The sequence below is a fragment of the Pleurodeles waltl genome, chromosome 4_2, assembly GCF_031143425.1.
Source record: "Pleurodeles waltl isolate 20211129_DDA chromosome 4_2, aPleWal1.hap1.20221129, whole genome shotgun sequence".
Classification (NCBI taxonomy): Eukaryota; Metazoa; Chordata; class Amphibia; order Caudata; family Salamandridae; genus Pleurodeles; species Pleurodeles waltl.
The window spans coordinates 1069864846-1069886171 of NC_090443.1; the positions used below are offsets into that span (position 1 = coordinate 1069864846).

Here is a 21326-nt window from a genome sequence, read left to right on the forward strand (position 1 = left end):
CCCCTGCGACCGCGAGAGGAGGTCTGCCCTGTAAGGGAGACAGAGCGTTGGGCACAGAGAGAGTTGGAGAAGATCTGAATACCACACCCTTCTTGGCCAATGCAGGGCTATTAAGATGACTTGGGCCCGGTCTTGGTGGATCTTCCTCAGAACCTGAGGAATCAAGGGTATGGGGGGAAATGCGTAAAGCAACTGACCCTTCCAGGACATCTGAAACGTGTCCCCCAGAGCTCCTTGCACTGGATACTGGAGGCTGCAGAACGACGGGCAGTGCGCGTTCTCCTGAGTGGCAAACAGGTCTATCTGAGGAAACCCCCACATCTGGAAGATGTAAAGAACCAGATCCGGGTGAAGACGCCACTTGTGATCAGTCGAAATGAGCCGACTGAGACCATCCGCACGCACGTTCAGAACTCCGGCCAAATGATTTGCTACCAAACAAATCTTGTGGTCCTGAAGCCAGGACCAGAGTCGAAGAGCTTCTCTGCAGAGAAGATACAACCCCACTCCTCCCTGCTTGTTTATATACCACATCGCGTTAGTGTTGTCCATCAGGACCTGGATTGACTGACCGTTCGCCCGCAATTCCAACAGATTGATGTGAAACCTCTGTTCCACTGGAGACCAACAACCGTTGATCTCCAGGTCCCCGAGATGAGCTCCCCACCCTAGAGTGGAAGCATCCGTTACAACTGTGGCCACTGGCGGAGGCAGCGAGAACGGCCTTCCTTGCGACAGGTTGCCGTCCGCAGCCCACCATTGAAGATCCGCTGCAGTGTCTCTGGAGATTCTGATCGAATCCTCGAGATCTCCTTTGTGCTGAAACCACTGCCTGCGGACGCACCACTGAAGAGCCCTCATGTGCCAGCGTGCATGCATGACCAGAAGAATGCAAGAAGCAAACAAACCAAGCAGACGAAGGACCTTGAGGACTGCAACGACCACTCCATCTTGAAACATTGGAATCAACGCCTGAATGTCCTGAATCCTCTGCGGCGGAGGAAAGGCCTGATTCAATGTTGTGTCCAGTACTGTCCCTATGAACAGGAGGCATTGAGAGGGCTCCAGATGAGATTTGGGCACATTCACTGAGAATCCCAGGTCGAACAACAACTAAGTTGTCGACTGCAGGTGACACCACAAGAGCTCCGGAGACTTGGCTTTGATCAACCAATCGTCCAGATAAGAAAATACTGCTATTCCCTTTCTTCTGAGCTCGGCCGCTACCACCTCCATCACCTTCGTTAAGACTCGAGGTGCCGAAGTAAGACCAAACGGAAGGACCGCAAACTGATAGTGCTGTAACCCCACCACAAACCGGAGATACTTCCTGTGCAACTTGAGGATCGGAATATGGAAGTACGCATCCTGCAAATCGACATACACCATCCAATCTCCTTCGTTCAACGCCAAAAGAACCTGTGACCGTGTCAGCATCTTGAACTTTTCCTGCTTGAGGAACCAATTCAAAATCCTCAGGTCCAGGATTGGCCTCAACCGACCATCCTTTTTGGGGATCAGGAAGTACCTTGAATAGCAGCCCTGACCCCTCTCCTGCTCTGGAACCAACTCCACTGTGCCTTTCGACAAAAGGGACATCACCTCCTGTTGCAATAACAGAAGATGATCGTCCGAACAGAAGGAGGGGTGGGGAGGGAAGGGAGGAGGAAATTCCCGATAGGGAAGAGCATACCCCTTCTCCACAATGCCGGTGACCCAGGAGTCTGATGTTATGGACTCCCACATGCGAAGAAAGTGAGTAAGTCACACCCCCTACCGGAAACATGTGAGCAGGGAGTGGTGGAGGACTAAGGCTGCTTCCCTGCTGCACCCCTCCGGATGAAGAGGAAGAGGCAGAGTGCTGCTGGGTGGCACCTCTAGTGCGTACTCTACCCTTGCCCTTGAAGGATCTGTAAGGAAGAGTTCCTGCAGATTGTTGTTCTGCCGCATGGAGCCTGCCACGAAAGGAAGCACCACAACCAAAACCTCTAAGCCTCCTAAATGATCTAAAAGCAGAGGAAGTGGCTGCCTGGAGACCCAATGACCTCGCCGTGGCTCTACTCTCTTTAAAACGTTCTAGAGCAGAGTCGGCTTTCGCTCCAAAAAGTTTGTCGCCATCAAATGGCAGGTCCAGGAGAGTAGTCTGAACATCAGGGGAGAACCCTGACGAACGCAGCCAGGCCTGCCGTCTCATCGCTATGGATGTTGCCATAACTCTGGCCACCAAATCCGAGGTGTCCAGCCCAGATTGAATTACCTGGGTCGCTGCCACCTGAGCGTCCGACAACAGGTTCAACACCTCCTGTGACAGACCAGGGTGACCCTTAGCCTCATCCATAAGGGCATTAATATAACGCCCCAAAATGCAAGTCGCATTGGTAGACTTTAAAGCCATGCTACAAGAATAAATGGGCTTTTTCGCTGTCTGGTCCATCTTCTTAGACTCCCTGTCCGCAGGGGCCCGGGGAACGAACCAGGAGTAGAACGGGAGGAGCACAACGCTTGGACAACCAAACTCTCCGGAGTTGGGTGCTTGGTCAGAGAGTCTGGATCACCTGGTGCTACACAATAGCGTCTTGCTACCGCCCTGTTGATGGCCGCTGAAGTCGCTGGCTTTTTCCAGATGTCCTTAATAGGGTCCAAAAGAGCCTCATTGAAAGGCAAAAGAGGCTCCGCTGGATGCAGCACTTCGGTCAGGAGGTTTGTCTTCACCTCCGCAGCAGGAAGTGGAAGGTCCAAAAATTCTGCTGCCTTCCTCACCACAGCATGAAATGAAGCAGCCTCCTCTGTATACTCCCCCAGGGAAGCCAGGTTCCATTCCGGGGAAGTGTCCAGGCCACTTGCCGTATCTAAGCCATGCAGGTCCCCTGAAGGCTCCACGATTTCACCTTCCTCCAAATGCTGCCTCTCATACTCCTCTTCTTCCAGCAGCCGTAAAGCCAATCTCCTGGATCGGAGCCTTGGCCCGAGCCCCGGCGTCGATAAGGCTGTAAGCACCCAAGTTAAAGGTCAAAGGACCTGGCGGACCTGCATGGACACCACCAGACGCCATGGTGGAAAAAATATTAAACATTGCACTAAAAAATGCTGCGGGGTCCGTGCCCGGTGCCGGGAAAGCCGCATAACTTTGAGGAACCGGTGCCGGAGGGGAAGCCGATGATGGTCCAGGCATCTCCTGCTCCGGAGAAGCCCTCGGCTCCTGATGTGGTTCCACTTCATATACCGACAGTTGAGACGTCGGAGAAGCCGGAGACGTCAGAGGGGGAGGCGACACAGTGGGGCTGATCTCCCACGTCGGCCGGCGCCGAACTGATGGCGATCTTGAACAGGAACGTTCTCTGCTCGATCGGCGCCGTGATTCATGACAACGCGAGGGTCCCGATGGCGCCGATGAGACTTTGAAGATCTTGAAGAAGACTCTCTCCGATGATGCCTCTCCTTCCTCTTCTTAGAACGGGCGAGAAACAATTTTGCCTCTCGTTCCTTAAGGGCCTTAGGATTCATGCGTTTGCATGAACCGCATGACTCGACCTCATGGTCGGAACTACAGCACCATAAGCAATTTTCATGGGGGTCCGTGACCGACATTCAACCCCCACACTGTTTACAGGGTTTAAAACCCGACTTCCTCGGTTGTGACATAGTTACACTGGAGTGAAACTGTAGCTCCCTGGTAGCCGCAAAGAAAAACCGTTACTTGAAGGCATGGAAAAAAGGGAATGACGTCTGCACGTCGACGAGGGCTTCTTATTTCCTGGATGACGTCCTACAGCGTGGCGTGGAGTCGGGCAATTGTGATGCCATCGTCGACGTGCAGAGCTAGAAGAAAATTTCCGTTGAAGCTGGCGCATTGGGGGAAAATTCTTGAGGTGAGGAATCCACAGGTAGTTGTATCCATCAGAACCTTTTGTTACTGTGCAGCTCATAAGTTACAATCATGATCTAGCAGAGTGAGCTATGAACGGCCATCACAGAGCTGCGTGCAAACTTCATGGTACATGTTAGAAAGTTATGTTTTCTTCCCCCAGTCTTTGATTATCCTAATTCTGCAAAAATGGTTTTATTTGGGTAGAAATAAATGATTAGTAAAGTCAACCCTAACCACTGTGTTAAGTTCTGAATCCTGAGTTTGTTTCCTCAGACCGAGCTATACACGGATTTATACATATGTGATTGACTGTCTCTGTATATGTGTGTGATGTAAAGTGCTTCAACACCCTACGCTGGTAAGAGAGGCGCTATAAAACAAATGAGATACATGTGGGAGAGATGAGAGGCTCTGTTAGAGGGTGATGAAGAGGGAATCATTGAAGAGCCCCAATGAAGATTGCCCTCTCCTGGTGCACTGTAAGGCCATCATTTACTGTGTGTTCTAAAATGCACCGTTTTCCCAATTTTTTCTTGGGGGGAGGGGGACCCCCCAAAGCCCCATTGTAGTGGTCAGGCTTGGTTACTGTGCACCTTATGGGGCTGTTCTGACAAGATATACCAGTGCTGCTTCTTTGGGTTCTCAGCCTGGCCTTGCCCTGGAATAGCCTTTTTTGATGGAGACCCTTAGGCGCCTTGGTATCTCAGGGAGTTTGAAATCATTTCTGAAGCTGCTGCATACACAGCCTGAGTCCGGAGTTTACGTAATGGCCCAAACACGTACGCCACTCAGATATCCAGGGGCACTGGCTGAGACGCCCCCTGTCAACCGTTCCTTATGTCAGCAATGGACTCTGAGCCCCTCTACTCCAGGAGAGGCACACCATACTTGTCTGACCTCTTTTAAACACTAAAACCAAGAAGAAAGCACATCTTTATAAACAGCCAGGTTTGCAGTTCATAGCCACTGTGGCCAGGCCTGGAGATGACCAGAGAGTTGAGATGGTCAGGCTAGAGAACTCCAGAGTTCAGTCAAGTGACATTTCAGTACTAACTTAACTTTGGTAAATCACTGGGTAGCTCCTATCTGGGTCTGGAGATTTTTCCAAAGTATAGGACTAAGGGCCAGATGTACCAAAGCGTTTGCGAGTCGCAAATGGCGAAAAACGCCGTTTGCAAGGTGCAAAAGCCTCACCGGTATTCAGAAATGCATTTTGCAAATCGGATCCAACTCTCAAAATGCATTTCCGACTCACAAATAGGAAGAGGTGTTCCCTTCCTATTTGCGACTCGCAATGCAATTCAATTCCATTTGCGACCTCTTGGAATCGCAGTTACCATCCACTTGAAGTGGATGGCAACCCAGTCGCAAACGGGAAGGGGTCCCCATGGGACCCCTTCCCCTTTGTGACTGGACAAATAAATATTTTTTCAGAGCAGGCAGTGGTCCAATGGACCACTACCTGCCCTGAAAAAATCCGAAACAAAAGGTTTCGTTTTTTTATTCAAAGTGCAGCTCGTTTTCCTTTAAGGAAAATGGGCTGCACTTAGAAAGAAAAAAAACTGCTTTATTAAAAAGCAGTCACGGACATGGTGGTCTGCTGACTCCAGCAGGCCACCATCCCCGTGAGTGCCCCTACTCGCAATGGGGTCGCAAACTGCGACCCACCTCATTAATGTTAATGAGGTGGGTCTTTGCGACCCCATTGCGAGTTGCAGAAGGTGTCTGAGACACCTTTCTGCATACCAAATTGCGACTTGCAATTTGCGAGTCGCAGGGACTCGCAAATTGCAAGTCGCAATTTGGATTTTTGGTACATCCGGCCCTAAGTGTCTGAATGAAAACACACAGTGCCGGGTACAACTCATAAACAGAGATTATCTTTTCAGACAGGAGCACACGGTGCCATCAGGGCAGGTACATAACTCAGGGTCATGTCGTGAGTAGCCTTAGGCCTTTTAAGGATGAGTAATGTGTAGTGGGCTTGGAGTCTCCAGAGAGACTTCTTTCTTGGTGTCTGTGGGATGTGATGCATGAGTGATGGGCTGGGTGGCAGGATTCACAGTATTCTAGAGGCAGAACTGGTGCCTTCTTCTAGAAAGAAAGAAAGGCTCCTTCAGGAAGCTGACTGGAAGCCTCTTACAATAACACAATGTTCTTCGCGAGCGCTGAGGCTGGATGTGTCCGATGTTAAGAAGTTAGAACCTCATGGTGGTTCACAGTCAGAGTCTCAGGTGTATGGAATTACCAGATGTGGGGCGCACTCCAAGTTACCAAGCACTGAGTTGTCGATGAAATGGGCTCGCGGTAAGCTGTCGTGTCCACAGGCGCCTGTTGAGACGACTCTTCCTTCTTCTCTCCATGGTCAGCTAGTTGATGCGACAACGTCTCCACAAAGACACCTCCAGGTTGAGTCGGCAGTGGATTTCATCTTTCTCTCCGACATTCTCTGAATAAGGCGTTCTTTATTTTAAAGTTGGCACTGGCAAATCAGAAACAACCTCTACTCAGACTTGCTTGGCAGTCAGAGAGGTAGACTGGGGGAGCATGCACACTTCACAGGTCTTCTCAGATTAGCCGGATTAGATGTTATGTCTAGAGGTGGTGTGTGCACACACCAAGACCTAGGAGGACCAGGCACGTCCTCTGTCGGTTTCGATGAATAAAGATATTCTCTCTGGTTGTTTTCTATGCCAATGGAAGGAGGCTGTGATCAGACCTCGCCTAAATAACCCCAATCCGACAACAAGGATTTTAAAAACTACCGTCCGACCTAGCTACTTCCAGTACTAGCCAAGATTTTTGAGAAACACCTGAATGGCCACTTGATGGAATTTGCGGAAGAACAGCGACGACTGGACAAATCACAGTTCGGGTTTCCGTAAACATAATTGAAACGAAACTGCACTGGTCTCGAGCCACGGAGTATATTAGGTGGCTAATGAATGAGGGGCAAGGCACGGCCCTGGTTCTTTTAGACCTGTCCGTGACCTTTGACACCATCTCTCCCTCGCTGCTTGTTGAACACCTCATAGATATAGGCATCTCAGAACAGGAGGGCTTTGTTGTCCTCCTACATCAATGGTAGCTCTCAGAGGGTACTGTTCAACCAATTCCAGTTGAATGTTTCCTTCTTGCCATGTGGAGCACTGCAGGGCTCATCTTTGAACCTTACGCTTCTTAACCTGTCTGTGCATCCTCTTGTTGCCATCATTTGGGCCTATGGGGTGTGGGCGATATCTCACGCAGACGACACCCGATCATTGGGACAATCCCTAGGAACTCTTCTACTACTACAGATAATTTCTCCCAGTGTATATCGGTGGTTGCAGCCTGGACGGAAAGCAATTTCCGCAGTCTTAATGGTGAGAAAACTGAGGTGTTTCTCTTTGGGATGCAAACTTGAATCTGGAACAGTAACTAGTGGCCGGACACCTTAGGTACTCTTCCCGTCCCACATGAGAAGGCCAAAAACCATGGGGTAATCTTAGACACTGAACTTTCTCTGAATGGACAGGCCAGCTGCACAGTGGTGACCTGCTTCTGGGTTGTAAGGAAGTTAAAGAGAATCTTTCCCTTCATCTCCTTGCCGGCGAAAAAGTAGGTCACACTAGCTTTGATCATGTCCAGATTGGACTATTGCAGCTCCTTCTACCTGGATTCTTGCATCGAAACCCAGGCCAAACCCAGGTAGCACAGAATGTGTTCGTAAGGGCGGTTCTTGACTTTCCTAAATGTCAGTCGTCCGCTGCGTGGCTTGGTGACCTGCACTGGCTTCCCGTCAGAAATCTCATTGTGTTTAAGGCCATCTGAGTTGTGCATGAGCCTCGCTACCCTCCGAGTCCTGCCAGGATTAAAGATATGTTTTACCGGTATATTCCAAGTAGAAACCTTTGCTCTGTCCACTGCAATTTGGTCACCGTGTCCAGGGATTAGAGTTAGAGATGGGGGGTAGAGTCTTCTCAGTCGCTGCCGCCAAACTCTGGAACTCTCTCCCTCATTATCTGACTCGATCACTGAGCATTTGCCTTTCAGAAATGCACTAAAGACCTGGCTCTGTGCCACTTAGGGAGATTTTCAGAGAATTAAATTATGGTTGTCTGACTCCAATCCGTTTTGGATGGTCGTGACTGCAGTGCTTTGATGCCTATGCGTAAATGCAGCGCTTTATAACTTAAAATCAAATCAATCACCCACCTCATTGGGGGTTGCGCCATGGGTTTTTACCCTATTTGCTAGCTGTATTGAGCCTATTTCTAAGCGCCTCCCCCCAATATTTTCATGTAATGGAAAAAGTCAGAAGTAGATTGAGACCTTTTCCTTTAGCCGTGGAGCGGTAGGTGCTTTTTGTAGGGGACTACAGTCCCCACAAGCAGTCCACGACACTGCTAACTAGGGTAGTCAGGGCCCAGTAATGTGTACCTGAACGTCAGTGGTGAGAATACCTACCAGCTCTTTTTTCTAGGTTTGTGTTCTGAGCCCGTCCTTATGCCTTCGACCACCATCCCCCCAAGGATGTTTGGTCTGTTTACAAAGGTGGTTTTGTGAACTGGATTTATATGAGATGGAGATCCCATTTTAGGTGTCGTCCTTGCATGTATGTAGCCCCTAAATTTGTGTGGTGCTGCATAACCTTAGTGCTAATCAACGTTCTGCCCTCTCACTGCACGCCCCTCCACTCCCACGCTGCTTTTTAGAGTCACTCCTTGCATTGAAATACTTTGTAAAGCACATGTTCCTTGTAGGGAAGATTATAATCTCTCTGACACCACTTGGTATCTATTATCCCATACCTGGCCCAAAAAAACACCCAAACTGACTGTCCATGATACCCATCTCTGATCCCACTTGACTGCCCTAGAGTGCTGTAATCCACCCCATCACACTTCTTATCCATTGCCCCTTTTCGCAGCTCCCACATCATTGGCATCACCCTCCAAACAAACTTCTCTCTATCAAAGGAATGCTTCATCTCCATTGGTTTCCAACAGGTTCACCTGTGCCCTCTCATCAGAGGCTTAAGTGGATGAGAGGTGAGCAATCCACATTTGAACAACATCTCCGTATCCATGAGGACTGCCCAAGATCTGTTCCAGTTTATGAAAGAGTTGAAGAGGCACCTCTTTAAAGAACCGAACATCACAAGTGCATTAACCGTTCGCAAACCAGCTACCTCTCCTATCATTCCGTAGCTAAATGCTTGTCTTTCACCATGTACAGAGCTCTGTTGCCTTTTGGCTGGGTTCGTGCTATAGTAATCCCATGTACATACATAAATTCATCCACATTGGTGTGACTGGCGTGCCCTTAGACAGCTTCCCTGTCCGCTCATATACCTGCCCGGCCCTGTGCTGGGAAGCTGTGCTGCCCTCCATACACTATGGCCAGCGGTGGAATGGTTGACCGCCCATCGCACAAGGCACTGCTTCACTCCTTGCCCTTCTGGGCCAGTGGTCACTAATTGTACATCGTGATCCAATCTGCGTCCTTTTCACTTGGTCACGGGTCACCTGGTTCCCATCACAATGGAGTGCCTGTGGGTTCTGCCATCTTGAATGTCCTTCATCTGTCTTGCTGACTCCAACATCAACCACCAGCCATTTGAGTGACATGTTGTAGGTGACGTGTCCCCTGCTGCCTCCACCCCTCTTCAGTGCCTTTGGGGTCGGTTGCCTCCCTTCCACTCCTGGTTCACTTAAAGAACAGAGATTCGATTTGCATGAATGCCTTGTTGCTGCTGTTTTTCAGCATTTATTTGCATGCTGCAACTGCTTGAACTTGAATTGCTGTTGCTTAGAGAACATGGCTTCTGTAAATCTATGAGTTGTTGACTGATTTATGGTGGTGGCCAGAATTATCTACAATGACTTTAACATGCTGTTTCATGGGCTGTAAATGGGAAGATGGGGTTTATGAAGGAGTGGGCTGGACTGTTAGGGTCTGCTCTCTGAGCCTGTGGGTGCACTGTGTGTTGACTCAGCCCTTGTTCAGTCTGTGGGTGCACTGTATGTTCACTCCGCCCTTGTTCAGCCTGTGAGTGTGCTGTGTGTTGACTCAGACCGTTGTCAGCCTGTGGGTGCGCTGTATGTTTACTCAGACCTTGTTCATCCTGTGGGTAAGCTGTCTTTTCCCTCAGAACTTGTTCATCCTGTGGGTACACTGTGTGTTGACTCAGACCTTGTTCAGCCTGTGGGTGTGCTGTCTTTAACTCAGACCTTGTTCAGCCTGTGGGTGCGCTGTATGTTCACTCAGACCTTGTTCAGCCTGTGGGTGCGCTGTCTTTCACTCAGACCTTGTTCAGCCTGTGGGTGCGCTGTCTTTCACTCAGACCTTGTTCAGCCTATGGATGTGTTGTAAGTTGACTCAGACCTTGTTCAGTCTGTAGGTGTGCTGAATATTGACTCAGGCTTTGTTCACCAAGAGATCATCATTCTTTTTGTGTTCTTGTAGCTCAAGGTTTAGATTTGAAGGAAGGTGTTTTTTTTCCGGGGTTTGGTTGTAGATTCTAGGAGAATTAAATGTTTCATTCACCAAAACTGCTCTACAATAGTTGTGCAGAAAACAAGAGTTCCTTTTGTTTTATGAATTTAGGACGATTCCTTGGAAGAAGGAATGTAGTGTGATTCATGTTTGAAGCAAATAAGCTCCTGGTTGAAGCTTCTCTTTACTTCCTTTCAAGGTATTGGGGGACGGGCCAGGCAGTGCGGCTGCCACCCTCGGAAGAACAAATCAAATAATCAACCTCAGGTATGTTTTCCTACAACTCTGTTTCATCCTCTCTGCTCTCTCTTCTCCAGAATTAAATAGCTATACAGCCTGTGATAATAAAAACACACGTCTCTTTACACGTTGCACAGGAGTGCGAGTCGCTGTGCTACGTGGCTTAAAGTGTCTAAGCTCTTTTTTACTTTAAGCCACGTTGAATCAATGGGGAAAGGTTAGAATGAAGTCAAACACGAATTAGAAAATGGGAAGAAGAAATAAACATAGGAAGTGGGAGGAGAAGATTGGAAAGGGAGCATGGAGAAAAGGGATGAAAGAGAGGGAGGTAGGAAAGTAAACAGAGAGATGATGAGAGGAGGAAAGCATGGGAGGAGACGGAGGGAGACGGAGTAGAGGAAGACGAAGGAGAGGGGTTGAATGTGGAGAAGTGATGGAGCAGGAGAGGAAGGGCAGGAGCCGTCTTCTTTATAAATAATCCCCGGTGGTGGTGATATTTCCTGGGACTGTGACAGAACATTACTCACTGAACAAACACAAACCGATAGTGGGAGACATATCACCAGGGGTGGGAGCAAGGTGTCTGTGTGCGGCACTCTGGGGACAGCAGTGCTGCAGAGGAGAGGCTGTCAAGGGTGTGTGGAGCTGCTGGGGAGGGAGATGCAGTGCTGCCGAGGAGAGGCTGCCAAGGGTGTGTGGAGCTGCTGGGGAGGGAGATGCAGTGCTGCAGAGGAGAGGCTGTCAAGGGAGTGTGGAGCTGCTGGGGAGGGAGATGCAGTGCTGCCGAGGAGAGGCTGCCAAGGGTGTGTGGAGCTGCTGGGGAGGGAGATGCAGTGCTGCCGAGGAGAGGCTGCCAAGGGTGTGTGGAGCTGCTGGGGAGGGAGATGCAGTGCTGCAGAGGAGAGGCTGTCAAGGGAGTGTGGAGCTGCTGTGGAGGGAGATGCAGTGCTGCCGAGGAGAGGCTGTCAAGGGTGTGCGGGGCTGCTGGGGAGGGAGATGCACTGCTGCCGAGGAGAGGCTGCCAAGGGTGTGCTGAGCTGCTGGGGAGGGAGATGCACTGCTGCCGAGGAGAGGCTGCCAAGGGTGTGCTGAGCTGCTGGGGAGGGAGATGCACTGCTGCCGAGGAGAGGCTGCCAAGGGTGTGTGGAGCTGCTGGGGAGGGAGATGCAGTGCTGCCGAGGAGAGGCTGCCAAGGGTGTGTGGAGCTGCTGGGGAGGGAGATGCAGTGCTGCAGAGGAGAGGCTGCCAAGGGTGTGTGGAGCTGCTGGGGAGGGAGATGCAGTGCTGCCGAGGAGAGGCTGCCAAGGGTGTGTGGAGCTGCTGGGGAGGGAGATGCAGTGCTGCCGAGGAGAGGCTGCCAGGGTGTGCGGAGCTGCTGGGGAGGGAGATGCAGTGCTGCCGAGGAGAGGCTGCCAGGGTGTGCGGAGCTGCTGTGGAGGGAGATGCAGTGCTGCCGAGGAGAGGCTGTCAAGGGTGTGCGGAGCTGCTGGGGAGGGAGATGCACTGCTGCCGAGGAGAGGCTGCCCGGGTGTGCGGAGCTGCTGGGGAGGGAGATGCAGTGCTGCCGAGGAGAGGCTGCCAAGGGTGTGGAGCTGCTGGGGAGGGAGATGCAGTGCTGCTGAAGAGAGGCTGCAAAGGGTGTGGAGCTGCTGGGGAGGGAGATGCAGTGCTGCCGAAGAGAGGCTGCCAAGGGTATGCTGAGCTGCTGGGGAGGGAGATGCAGTGCTGCCGAGGAGAGGCTGCCAAGGGAGTGTGGAGCTGCTGTGGAGGGAGATGCAGTGCTGCCGAAGAGAGGCTGCCAAGGGTATGCAGAGCTGCTGGGGAGGGAGATGCAGTGATGCTGAAGAGAGGCTTCCAGGGTGTGTGGAGCTGCTGGGGAGGGAGATGCAGTGCTGCCGAGAAGAGGCTGCCAAGGGTGTGTGGAGCTGCTGGGGAGGGAGATGCAGTGCTGCCGAGGAGAGGCTGCCAAGGGTATGGAGCTGCTGGGGAGGGAGATGCAGTGCTGCAGAGGAGAGGCTGCCAAGGGTGTGGAGCTGCTGGGGAGGGAGATGCAGTGCTGCCGAGGAGAGGCTGCCAAGGGTGTGTGGAGCTGCTGGGGAGGGAGATGCAGTGCTGCCGAGGAGAGGCTGCCAAGGGTGTGTGGAGCTGCTGGGGAGGGAGATGCAGTGCTGCCGAGGAGAGGCTGCCAAGGGTGTGTGGAGCTGCTGGGGAGGGAGATGCAGTGCTGCCGAGGAGAGGCTGTCAAGGGAGTGTGGAGCTGCTGGGGAGGGAGATGCAGTGCTGCCGAGGAGAGGCTGTCAAGGGTGTGTGGAGCTGCTGGGGAGGGAGATGCAGTGCTGCAGAGGAGAGGCTGTCAAGGGAGTGTGGAGCTGCTGTGGAGGGAGATGCAGTGCTGCCGAGGAGAGGCTGTCAAGGGTGTGCGGAGCTGCTGGGGAGGGAGATGCAGTGCTGCAGAGGAGAGGCTGCCAAGGGTGTGTGGAGCTGCTGGGGAGGGAGATGCAGTGCTGCCGAGGAGAGGCTGCCAAGGGTGTGCGGAGCTGCTGGGGAGGGAGATGCACTGCTGCCGAGGAGAGGCTGCCAAGGGAGTGTGGAGCTGCTGGGGAGGGAGATGCAGTGCTGCCGAGGAGAGGCTGCCAAGGGTGTGCGGAGCTGCTGGGGAGGGAGATGCACTGCTGCCGAGGAGAGGCTGCCAAGGGTGTGTGGAGCTGCTGGGGAGGGAGATGCAGTGCTGCGAAGGAGAGGCTGTCAAGGGAGTGTGGAGCTGCTGGGGAGGGAGATGCAGTGCTGCAGAGGAGAGGCTGCCAAGGGTGTGCGGAGCTGCTGGGGAGGGAGATGCACTGCTGCCGAGGAGAGGCTGCCAAGGGTGTGTGGAGCTGCTGGGGAGGGAGATGCAGTGCTGCCGAGGAGAGGCTGTCAAGGGAGTGTGGAGCTGCTGGGGAGGGAGATGCAGTGCTGCCGAGGAGAGGCTGCCAAGGGTGTGGAGCTGCTGGGGAGGGAGATGCACTGCTGCCGAGGAGAGGCTGCCAGGGTGTGCGGAGCTGCTGGGGAGGGAGATGCAGTGCTGCCGAGGAAAGGCTGCCAAGGGTGTGCGGGGCTGCTGGGGAGGGAGATGCACTGCTGCCGAGGAGAGGCTGCCCGGGTGTGCGGAGCTGCTGGGGAGGGAGATGCAGTGCTGCCGAGGAGAGGCTGTCAAGGGTGTGTGGAGCTGCTGTGGAGGGAGATGCAGTGCTGCAGAGGAGAGGCTGCCAGGGTGTGCGGAGCTGCTGGGGAGAGAGATGCAGTGCTGCCGAGGAGAGGCTGCCAAGGGTGTGGAGCTGCTGGGGAGGGAGATGCAGTGCTGCTGAAGAGAGGCTGCAAAGGGTGTGGAGCTGCTGGGGAGGGAGATGCAGTGCTGCCGAAGAGAGGCTGCCAAGGGTATGCTGAGCTGCTGGGGAGGGAGATGCAGTGCTGCCGAGGAGAGGCTGCCAAGGGAGTGTGGAGCTGCTGTGGAGGGAGATGCAGTGCTGCCGAAGAGAGGCTGCCAAGGGTATGCAGAGCTGCTGGGGAGGGAGATGCAGTGATGCTGAAGAGAGGCTTCCAGGGTGTGTGGAGCTGCTGGGGAGGGAGATGCAGTGCTGCCGAGAAGAGGCTGCCAAGGGTGTGTGGAGCTGCTGGGGAGGGAGATGCAGTGCTGCCGAGGAGAGGCTGCCAAGGGTATGGAGCTGCTGGGGAGGGAGATGCAGTGCTGCAGAGGAGAGGCTGCCAAGGGTGTGGAGCTGCTGGGGAGGGAGATGCAGTGCTGCTGAGGAGAGGCTGCCAAGGGTATGCAGAGCTGCTGGGGAGGCAGATGCACTGCTGCTGAGGAGAGGCTGCCAAGGGAGTGCAGAGCTGCGGGGGAGGGAGATGCAGTGATGCCGAAGAGAGGCTGCCAATGGTGTGTGGAGCTGCTGGGGAGGGAGATGCACTGCTGCCGAGGAGAGTCTGCCAAGGGACTGCGGAGCTGCGGGGGAGGGAGATGCAGTGATGCCGAAGAGAGGCTGCCAAGGGTGTGTGGAGCTGCTGGGGAGGGAGATGCACTGCTGCCGAGGAGATGCTGCCAAGGGAGTGTGGAGCTGCTGTGGAGGGAGATGCAGTGCTGCCGAGGAGAGGCTGCCAAGGGAGTGTGGAGCTGCTGGGAGGGAAATGCAGTGCTGCAGAGGAGAGACTGCCAAGGGTGTGTGGAGCTGCTGTGGAGGGAGATGCAGTGCTGCCGAAGAGAGGCTGCCAAGGGTGTGCAGAGCTGCTGGGGAGGGAGATGCAGTGATGCCGAAGAGAGGCTGCCAAGGGTATGCGGAGCTGCTGCGGAGGGAGATGCACTGCTGCCGAGGAGAGGCTGCCAAGGGTGTGTGGAGCTGCTGGGGAGGGAGATGCAGTGCTGCAGAGGAGAGGCTGTCAAGGGTGTGCGGGGCTGCTGGGGAGGGAGATGCACTGCTGCCGAGGAGAGGCTGCCAAGGGTGTGCTGAGCTGCTGGGGAGGGAGATGCACTGCTGCCGAGGAGAGGCTGCCAAGGGTGTGCTGAGCTGCTGGGGAGGGAGATGCACTGCTGCCGAGGAGAGGCTGCCAAGGGTGTGCGGGGCTGCTGGGGAGGGAGATGCACTGCTGCCGAGGAGAGGCTGCCAAGGGTGTGTGGAGCTGCTGGGGAGGGAGATGCACTGCTGCCGAGGAGAGGCTGCCAAGGGTGTGCGGGGCTGCTGGGGAGGGAGATGCACTGCTGCCGAGGAGAGGCTGCCAAGGGTGTGCTGAGCTGCTGGGGAGGGAGATGCACTGCTGCCGAGGAGAGGCTGCCAAGGGTGTGTGGAGCTGCTGGGGAGGGAGATGCAGTGCTGCTGAGGAGAGGCTGTCAAGGGTGTGTGGAGCTGCTGGGGAGGGAAATGCAGTGCTGCTGAGGAGAGGCTGTCAAGGGTGTGCGGAGCTGCTGGGGAGGGAGATGCAGTGCTGCCGAAGAGAGGCTGCCAAGGGTGTGGAGCTGCTGGGGAGGGAGATGCAGTGCTGCCGAGGAGAGGCTGCGAAGGGTATGCAGAGCTGCTGGAGAGGCAGATGCAGTGCCGCGAAGGAGAGGCTGCCAAAGGTTTGCGGAGCTGCTGTGAAGGGAGATGCAGTGCTGCCGAGGAGAGGCTGCCAAGGGTGTGTGGAGCTGCTGGGGAGGGAGATGCAGTGCTGCCGAGGAGAGGCTGCCAAGGGTGTCTGCCGAGGAGAGGCTGCCAAGGGAGTGTGGAGCTGCTGGGGAGGGAGATGCAGTGCTGCAGAGGAGAGGCTGCCAAGGGTGTGCGGAGCTGCTGGGGAGGGAGATGCAGTGCTGCCGAGGAGAGGCTGCCAAGGGTGCGCGGAGCTGCTGGGAGGGAGATGCACTGCTGCCGAGGAGAGGCTGCCAAGGGTGTGTGGAGCTGCTGGGGAGGGAGATGCAGTGCTGCGAAGGAGAGGCTGCCAAGGGTGTGTGGAGCTGCTGGGGAGGGAGATGCAGTGCTGCCAAGGAGAGGCTATCAAGGGTGTGTGGAGCTGCTGGGGAGGGAGATGCAGTGCTGCGAAGGAGAGGCTGCCAAGGGTGTGTGGAGCTGCTAGGGAGGGAGATGCAGTGCTGCGAAGGAGAGGCTGCCAAGGGTGTGCTGAGCTGCTGGGGAGGGAGATGCACTGCTGCCGAGGAGAGGCTGCCAAGGGTGTGCGGGGCTGCTGGGGAGGGAGATGCACTGCTGCCGAGGAGAGGCTGCCAAGGGTGTGTGGAGCTGCTGGGGAGGGAGATGCACTGCTGCCGAGGAGAGGCTGCCAAGGGTGTGCGGGGCTGCTGGGGAGGGAGATGCACTGCTGCCGAGGAGAGGCTGCCAAGGGTGTGCTGAGCTGCTGGGGAGGGAGATGCACTGCTGCCGAGGAGAGGCTGCCAAGGGTGTGTGGAGCTGCTGGGGAGGGAGATGCAGTGCTGCTGAGGAGAGGCTGTCAAGGGTGTGTGGAGCTGCTGGGGAGGGAAATGCAGTGCTGCTGAGGAGAGGCTGTCAAGGGTGTGCGGAGCTGCTGGGGAGGGAGATGCAGTGCTGCCGAAGAGAGGCTGCCAAGGGTGTGGAGCTGCTGGGGAGGGAGATGCAGTGCTGCCGAGGAGAGGCTGCGAAGGGTATGCAGAGCTGCTGGAGAGGCAGATGCAGTGCCGCGAAGGAGAGGCTGCCAAAGGTTTGCGGAGCTGCTGTGAAGGGAGATGCAGTGCTGCCGAGGAGAGGCTGCCAAGGGTGTGTGGAGCTGCTGGGGAGGGAGATGCAGTGCTGCCGAGGAGAGGCTGCCAAGGGTGTCTGCCGAGGAGAGGCTGCCAAGGGAGTGTGGAGCTGCTGGGGAGGGAGATGCAGTGCTGCAGAGGAGAGGCTGCCAAGGGTGTGCGGAGCTGCTGGGGAGGGAGATGCAGTGCTGCCGAGGAGAGGCTGCCAAGGGTGCGCGGAGCTGCTGGGAGGGAGATGCACTGCTGCCGAGGAGAGGCTGCCAAGGGTGTGTGGAGCTGCTGGGGAGGGAGATGCAGTGCTGCGAAGGAGAGGCTGCCAAGGGTGTGTGGAGCTGCTGGGGAGGGAGATGCAGTGCTGCCAAGGAGAGGCTATCAAGGGTGTGTGGAGCTGCTGGGGAGGGAGATGCAGTGCTGCGAAGGAGAGGCTGCCAAGGGTGTGTGGAGCTGCTAGGGAGGGAGATGCAGTGCTGCGAAGGAGAGGCTGCCAAGGGAGTGTGGAGCTGCTGTGGAGGGAGATGCGGTGCTGCCGAGGAGAGGCTGCCAAGGGTGTGCGGTGCTGCTGGGGAGGGAGATGCACTGCTGCCGAGGAGAGGCTGCCAAGGGAGTGTGGAGCTGCTGGGGAGGGAGATGAAGTGCTGTGAAGGAGAGGCTGCCAAGGGTGTGCGGAGCTGCTGTGGAGGGACATGCACTCCTGCCGAGGAGAGGCTGCCAAGAGTGTGTGGAGCTGCTGGGGAGGGAGATGCAGTGCTGCAAAGGAGAGGCTGCCAAGGGTGTGCGGGCTGCTGGGGAGGGAGATGCAGTGCTGCCGAGGAGAAGCTGTCAAGGGTGTGCGGAGCTGCTGTGGAGGGAGATGCAGTGCTGCCGAAGAGAGGCTGCCACGGGAGTGTGGAGCTGCTGTGGAGGGAGATGCGGTGCTGCCGAGGAGAGGCTGCCAAGGGTGTGTGGAGCTGCTGGAGAGGGAGATGCGGTGCTGCCGAGGAGAGGCTGCCAAGGGTGTGTGGAGCTGCTGTGGAGGGAGATGCACTGCTGCCGAGGAGAGGCTGCCAAGGGAGTGTGGAGCTGCTGGGGAGGGAGATGCAGTGCTGCGAAGGAGAGGCTGCCAAGGGTGTGGAGCTGCTGGGGAGGGAGATGCAGTGCTGCCGAGGAGAGGCTGCCAAGGGAGTGCGGAGCTGCTGGGGAGGGAGATGCACTGCTGCCGAGGAGAGGCTGCCAAGGGTGTGTGGAGCTGCTGGGGAGGGAGATGCAGTGCTGCGAAGGAGAGGCTGCCAAGGGTGTGCTGAGCTGCTGGGGAGGGAGATGCACTGCTGCCGAGGAGAGGCTGCCAAGGGTGTGTGGAGCTGCTGGGGAGGGAGATGCAGTGCTGCCGAGGAGAGGCTGCCAAGGGTGTGCTGAGCTGCTGGGGAGGGAGATGCAGTGCTGCAAAGGAGAGGCTGCCAAGGGTGTGGAGCTGCTGGGGAGGGAGATGCACTGCTGCCGAGGAGAGGCTGCCAAGGGTTTGAGGAGCTGCTGGGGAGAGAGATGCAGTGCTGCCGAGGAGAGGCTGCCAAGGGTGTGAGCAGCTGCTGGGGAGAGAGATGCAGTACTGCATAGGAGAGGCTGAAAGGGTGTGTTTAGCTGCTGGGAAGGGAGATGCAGTGTCCTCAAGGAGAGTCTGCCAAGGGTGTGTGGAGCTGCTGGAGAGGGAGATGCAGTGCTGCAGAAGAGAGGCTGCAATGGGTGTGTGGAGCTCCTGGGGAGGGAGATGGAGTGCCGTCGAGGAGAGTCTGCCAACGTAGTGCAGAGCTGCTGGGAGGGAGATGCAGTGCTGCCGAGGAGAGGCTGCCAAGGGTGTGAGGAGCTGCTGGGGAGGGAGATGCAGTGCTGCTGAGGAGAGGCTGCCAAGGGTGTGTGGAGCTGCTGGGGAGGCAGATGCGGTGCAGGTAAGGAGAAGCTGCCAAGGGAGTGTGGAGCTGCTGGGGAGGGAGATGCAGTGCTGCCGAGGAGAGGCTGCCAAGGGTGTGCTGAGCTGCTGGGGAGGGAGATGCAGTGCTGCGAAGGAGAGGCTGCCAAGGGTGTGGAGCTGCTGGGGAGGGAGATGCACTGCTGCCGAGGAGAGGCTGCCAAGGGTGTGCTGAGCTGCTGGGGAGGGAGATGCAGTGCTGCGAAGGAGAGGCTGCCAAGGGTGTGGAGCTGCTGGGGAGGGAGATGCACTGCTGCCGAGGAGAGGCTGCCAAGGGTTTGAGGAGCTGCTGGGGAGAGAGATGCAGTGCTGCCGAGGAGAGGCTCCCAAGGGTGTGAGCAGCTGCTGGGGAGAGAGATGCAGTACTGCATAGGAGAGGCTGAAAGGGTGTGTTTAGCTGCTGGGAAGGGAGATGCAGTGTCCTCAAGGAGAGTCTGCCAAGGGTGTGTGGAGCTGCTGGGGAGGGAGATGCAGTGCTGCAGAAGAGAGGCTGCAATGGGTGTGTGGAGCTCCTGGGGAGGGAGATGGAGTGCCGTCGAGGAGAGTCTGCCAACGTAGTGCAGAGCTGCTGGGAGGGAGATGCAGTGCTGCCGAGGAGAGGCTGCCAAGGGTGTGAGGAGCTGCTGGGGAGGGAGATGCAGTGCTGCTGAGGAGAGGCTGCCAAGGGTGTGTGGAGCTGCTGGGGAGGCAGATGCGGTGCAGGTAAGGAGAAGCTGCCAAGGGAGTGTGGAGCTGCTGGGGAGGGAGATGCAGTGCTGCCGAGGAGAGGCTGCCAAGGGTGTGCTGAGCTGCTGGGGAGGGAGATGCAGTGCTGCGAAGGAGAGGCTGCCAAGGGTGTGGAGCTGCTGGGGAGGGAGATGCACTGCTGCCGAGGAGAGGCTGCCAAGGGTGTGCTGAGCTGCTGGGGAGGGAGATGCAGTGCTGCGAAGGAGAGGCTGCCAAGGGTGTGGAGCTGCTGGGGAGGGAGATGCACTGCTGCCGAGGAGAGGCTGCCAAGGGTTTGAGGAGCTGCTGGAGAGAGAGATGCAGTGCTGCCGAGGAGAGGCTCCCAAGGGTGTGAGCAGCTGCTGGGGAGAGAGATGCAGTACTGCATAGGAGAGGCTGAAAGGGTGTGTTTAGCTGCTGGGAAGGGAGATGCAGTGTCCTCAAGGAGAGTCTGCCAAGGGTGTGTGGAGCTGCTGGGGAGGGAGATGCAGTGCTGCAGAGGAGAGGCTGCAATGCGTGTGTGGAGCTCCTGGGGAGGGAGATGGAGTGCCGTCGAGGAGAGTCTGCCAACGTAGTGCAGAGCTGCTGGGAGGGAGATGCAGTGCTGCCGAGGAGAGGCTGCCAAGGGTGTGAGGAGCTGCTGGGGAGGGAGATGCAGTGCTGCTGAGGAGAGGCTGCCAAGGGTGTGTGGAGCTGCTGGGGAGGCAGATGCGGTGCAGGTAAGGAGAAGCTGCCAAGGGAGTGTGGAGCTGCTGGGGAGGCAGATGCGGTGCAGGTAAGGAGAAGCTGCCAAAGGAGTGCGGAGCTGCTGGGGAGAGAGAGATGCGAAGCAGCTAAAGGGAAGCCAGCAGCTGAGGAGAGCGATGTTGAAGGGAGGAAGGTGCAGCAATCAACAATAGGAAGAGCAATGATTTCGGGGAGGATGCTCCAGCTGCACTTTCCCTCCTCTAGCACACACGTTTGGCTGTGTATGCCTGTTTTATTTTAGATCAGTGTGCACTGTAAACAACCAGAGGAGTGACAAAACAGAGTAGGGGAAGGCTTGCTGTTATAATCTTGGAACTGTATGCTCTTCCACAGTCCTACTGCATGCCTGGAATATTGTGACACTGCATAATAAGCACCAGACACGTGTGCATAACCACACATTATGTCTGCGTCTTGATTGTGAATTTAAAACCTCTGCTTGTGACATGGTGGAAAACTGAGTGTTGTATTACATAGAATTTGTGATTCTCTGCAATGTGTAATGCCTTGGTAATAAAGATGTACCCTGCCCCGAGATACCAAAAGTTGCAAACAGAAAATTAGTCTTTTGGAAAGCAGGACTTCTCTTAATGTAATAGTCAGTAGCTCTGGTGTTTACACCTCATCCTGTCCCATCAGTTCTCTGTAGCAGATTGCTCTGCCTGTAATCTTTTGTTTTTTAGGGCAAATTAGAGCAAGATGTGCCCAGTGTAGTGTAAAACACTGGGAATCGGCATCTATGACACTTCTGCAGATGGGGGCTCAGAATAGGGCCGTGAAGGATATTTATACCCCATACAGCTGAAGGTGCTTTACAAAAGAGTACCTTCCAATGTCATGAGAAAACAAAGACAAGCAAGGATGGTTGGAGGCAGTTCTGAGGAAGGAAAGCTATCACTGAGAAATGCAGGGTCGGGGAGGAGGGGGTCCGTGGACAGCAGCATGAGGTTAGCGGGGCAAGAAGCGACGTGCAGGAGGTATTGGGGCAGAATGAAGCACCCAACAACAAATGCAGGCAGGGTGGGAGGGACAGGTAGAAACAGCCTGAAAGACGATGCACTCAGATGGAGTGCTACAGTATAAAATAAAAAAAAGTCCTAATGCAGGTACATGGGGAAGGAACAAGAAAATGG

General features: G+C 55.5%; 1 protein-coding gene across 2 annotated transcripts in view; it reads left to right on the forward strand.

The window, feature by feature from the left end:
• LOC138293782 (zinc finger protein 850-like) overlaps positions 1–21326 on the forward strand; it is a 113847-nt gene that overhangs the window by 84451 nt on the left and 8070 nt on the right. For both annotated transcript variants that reach the window (XM_069233123.1, XM_069233124.1), the window contains exon 3: positions 10548–10615. The gene's annotated coding sequence lies outside the window, so the exon portion shown is untranslated. The remainder of the gene's footprint in view (positions 1–10547; positions 10616–21326) is intronic.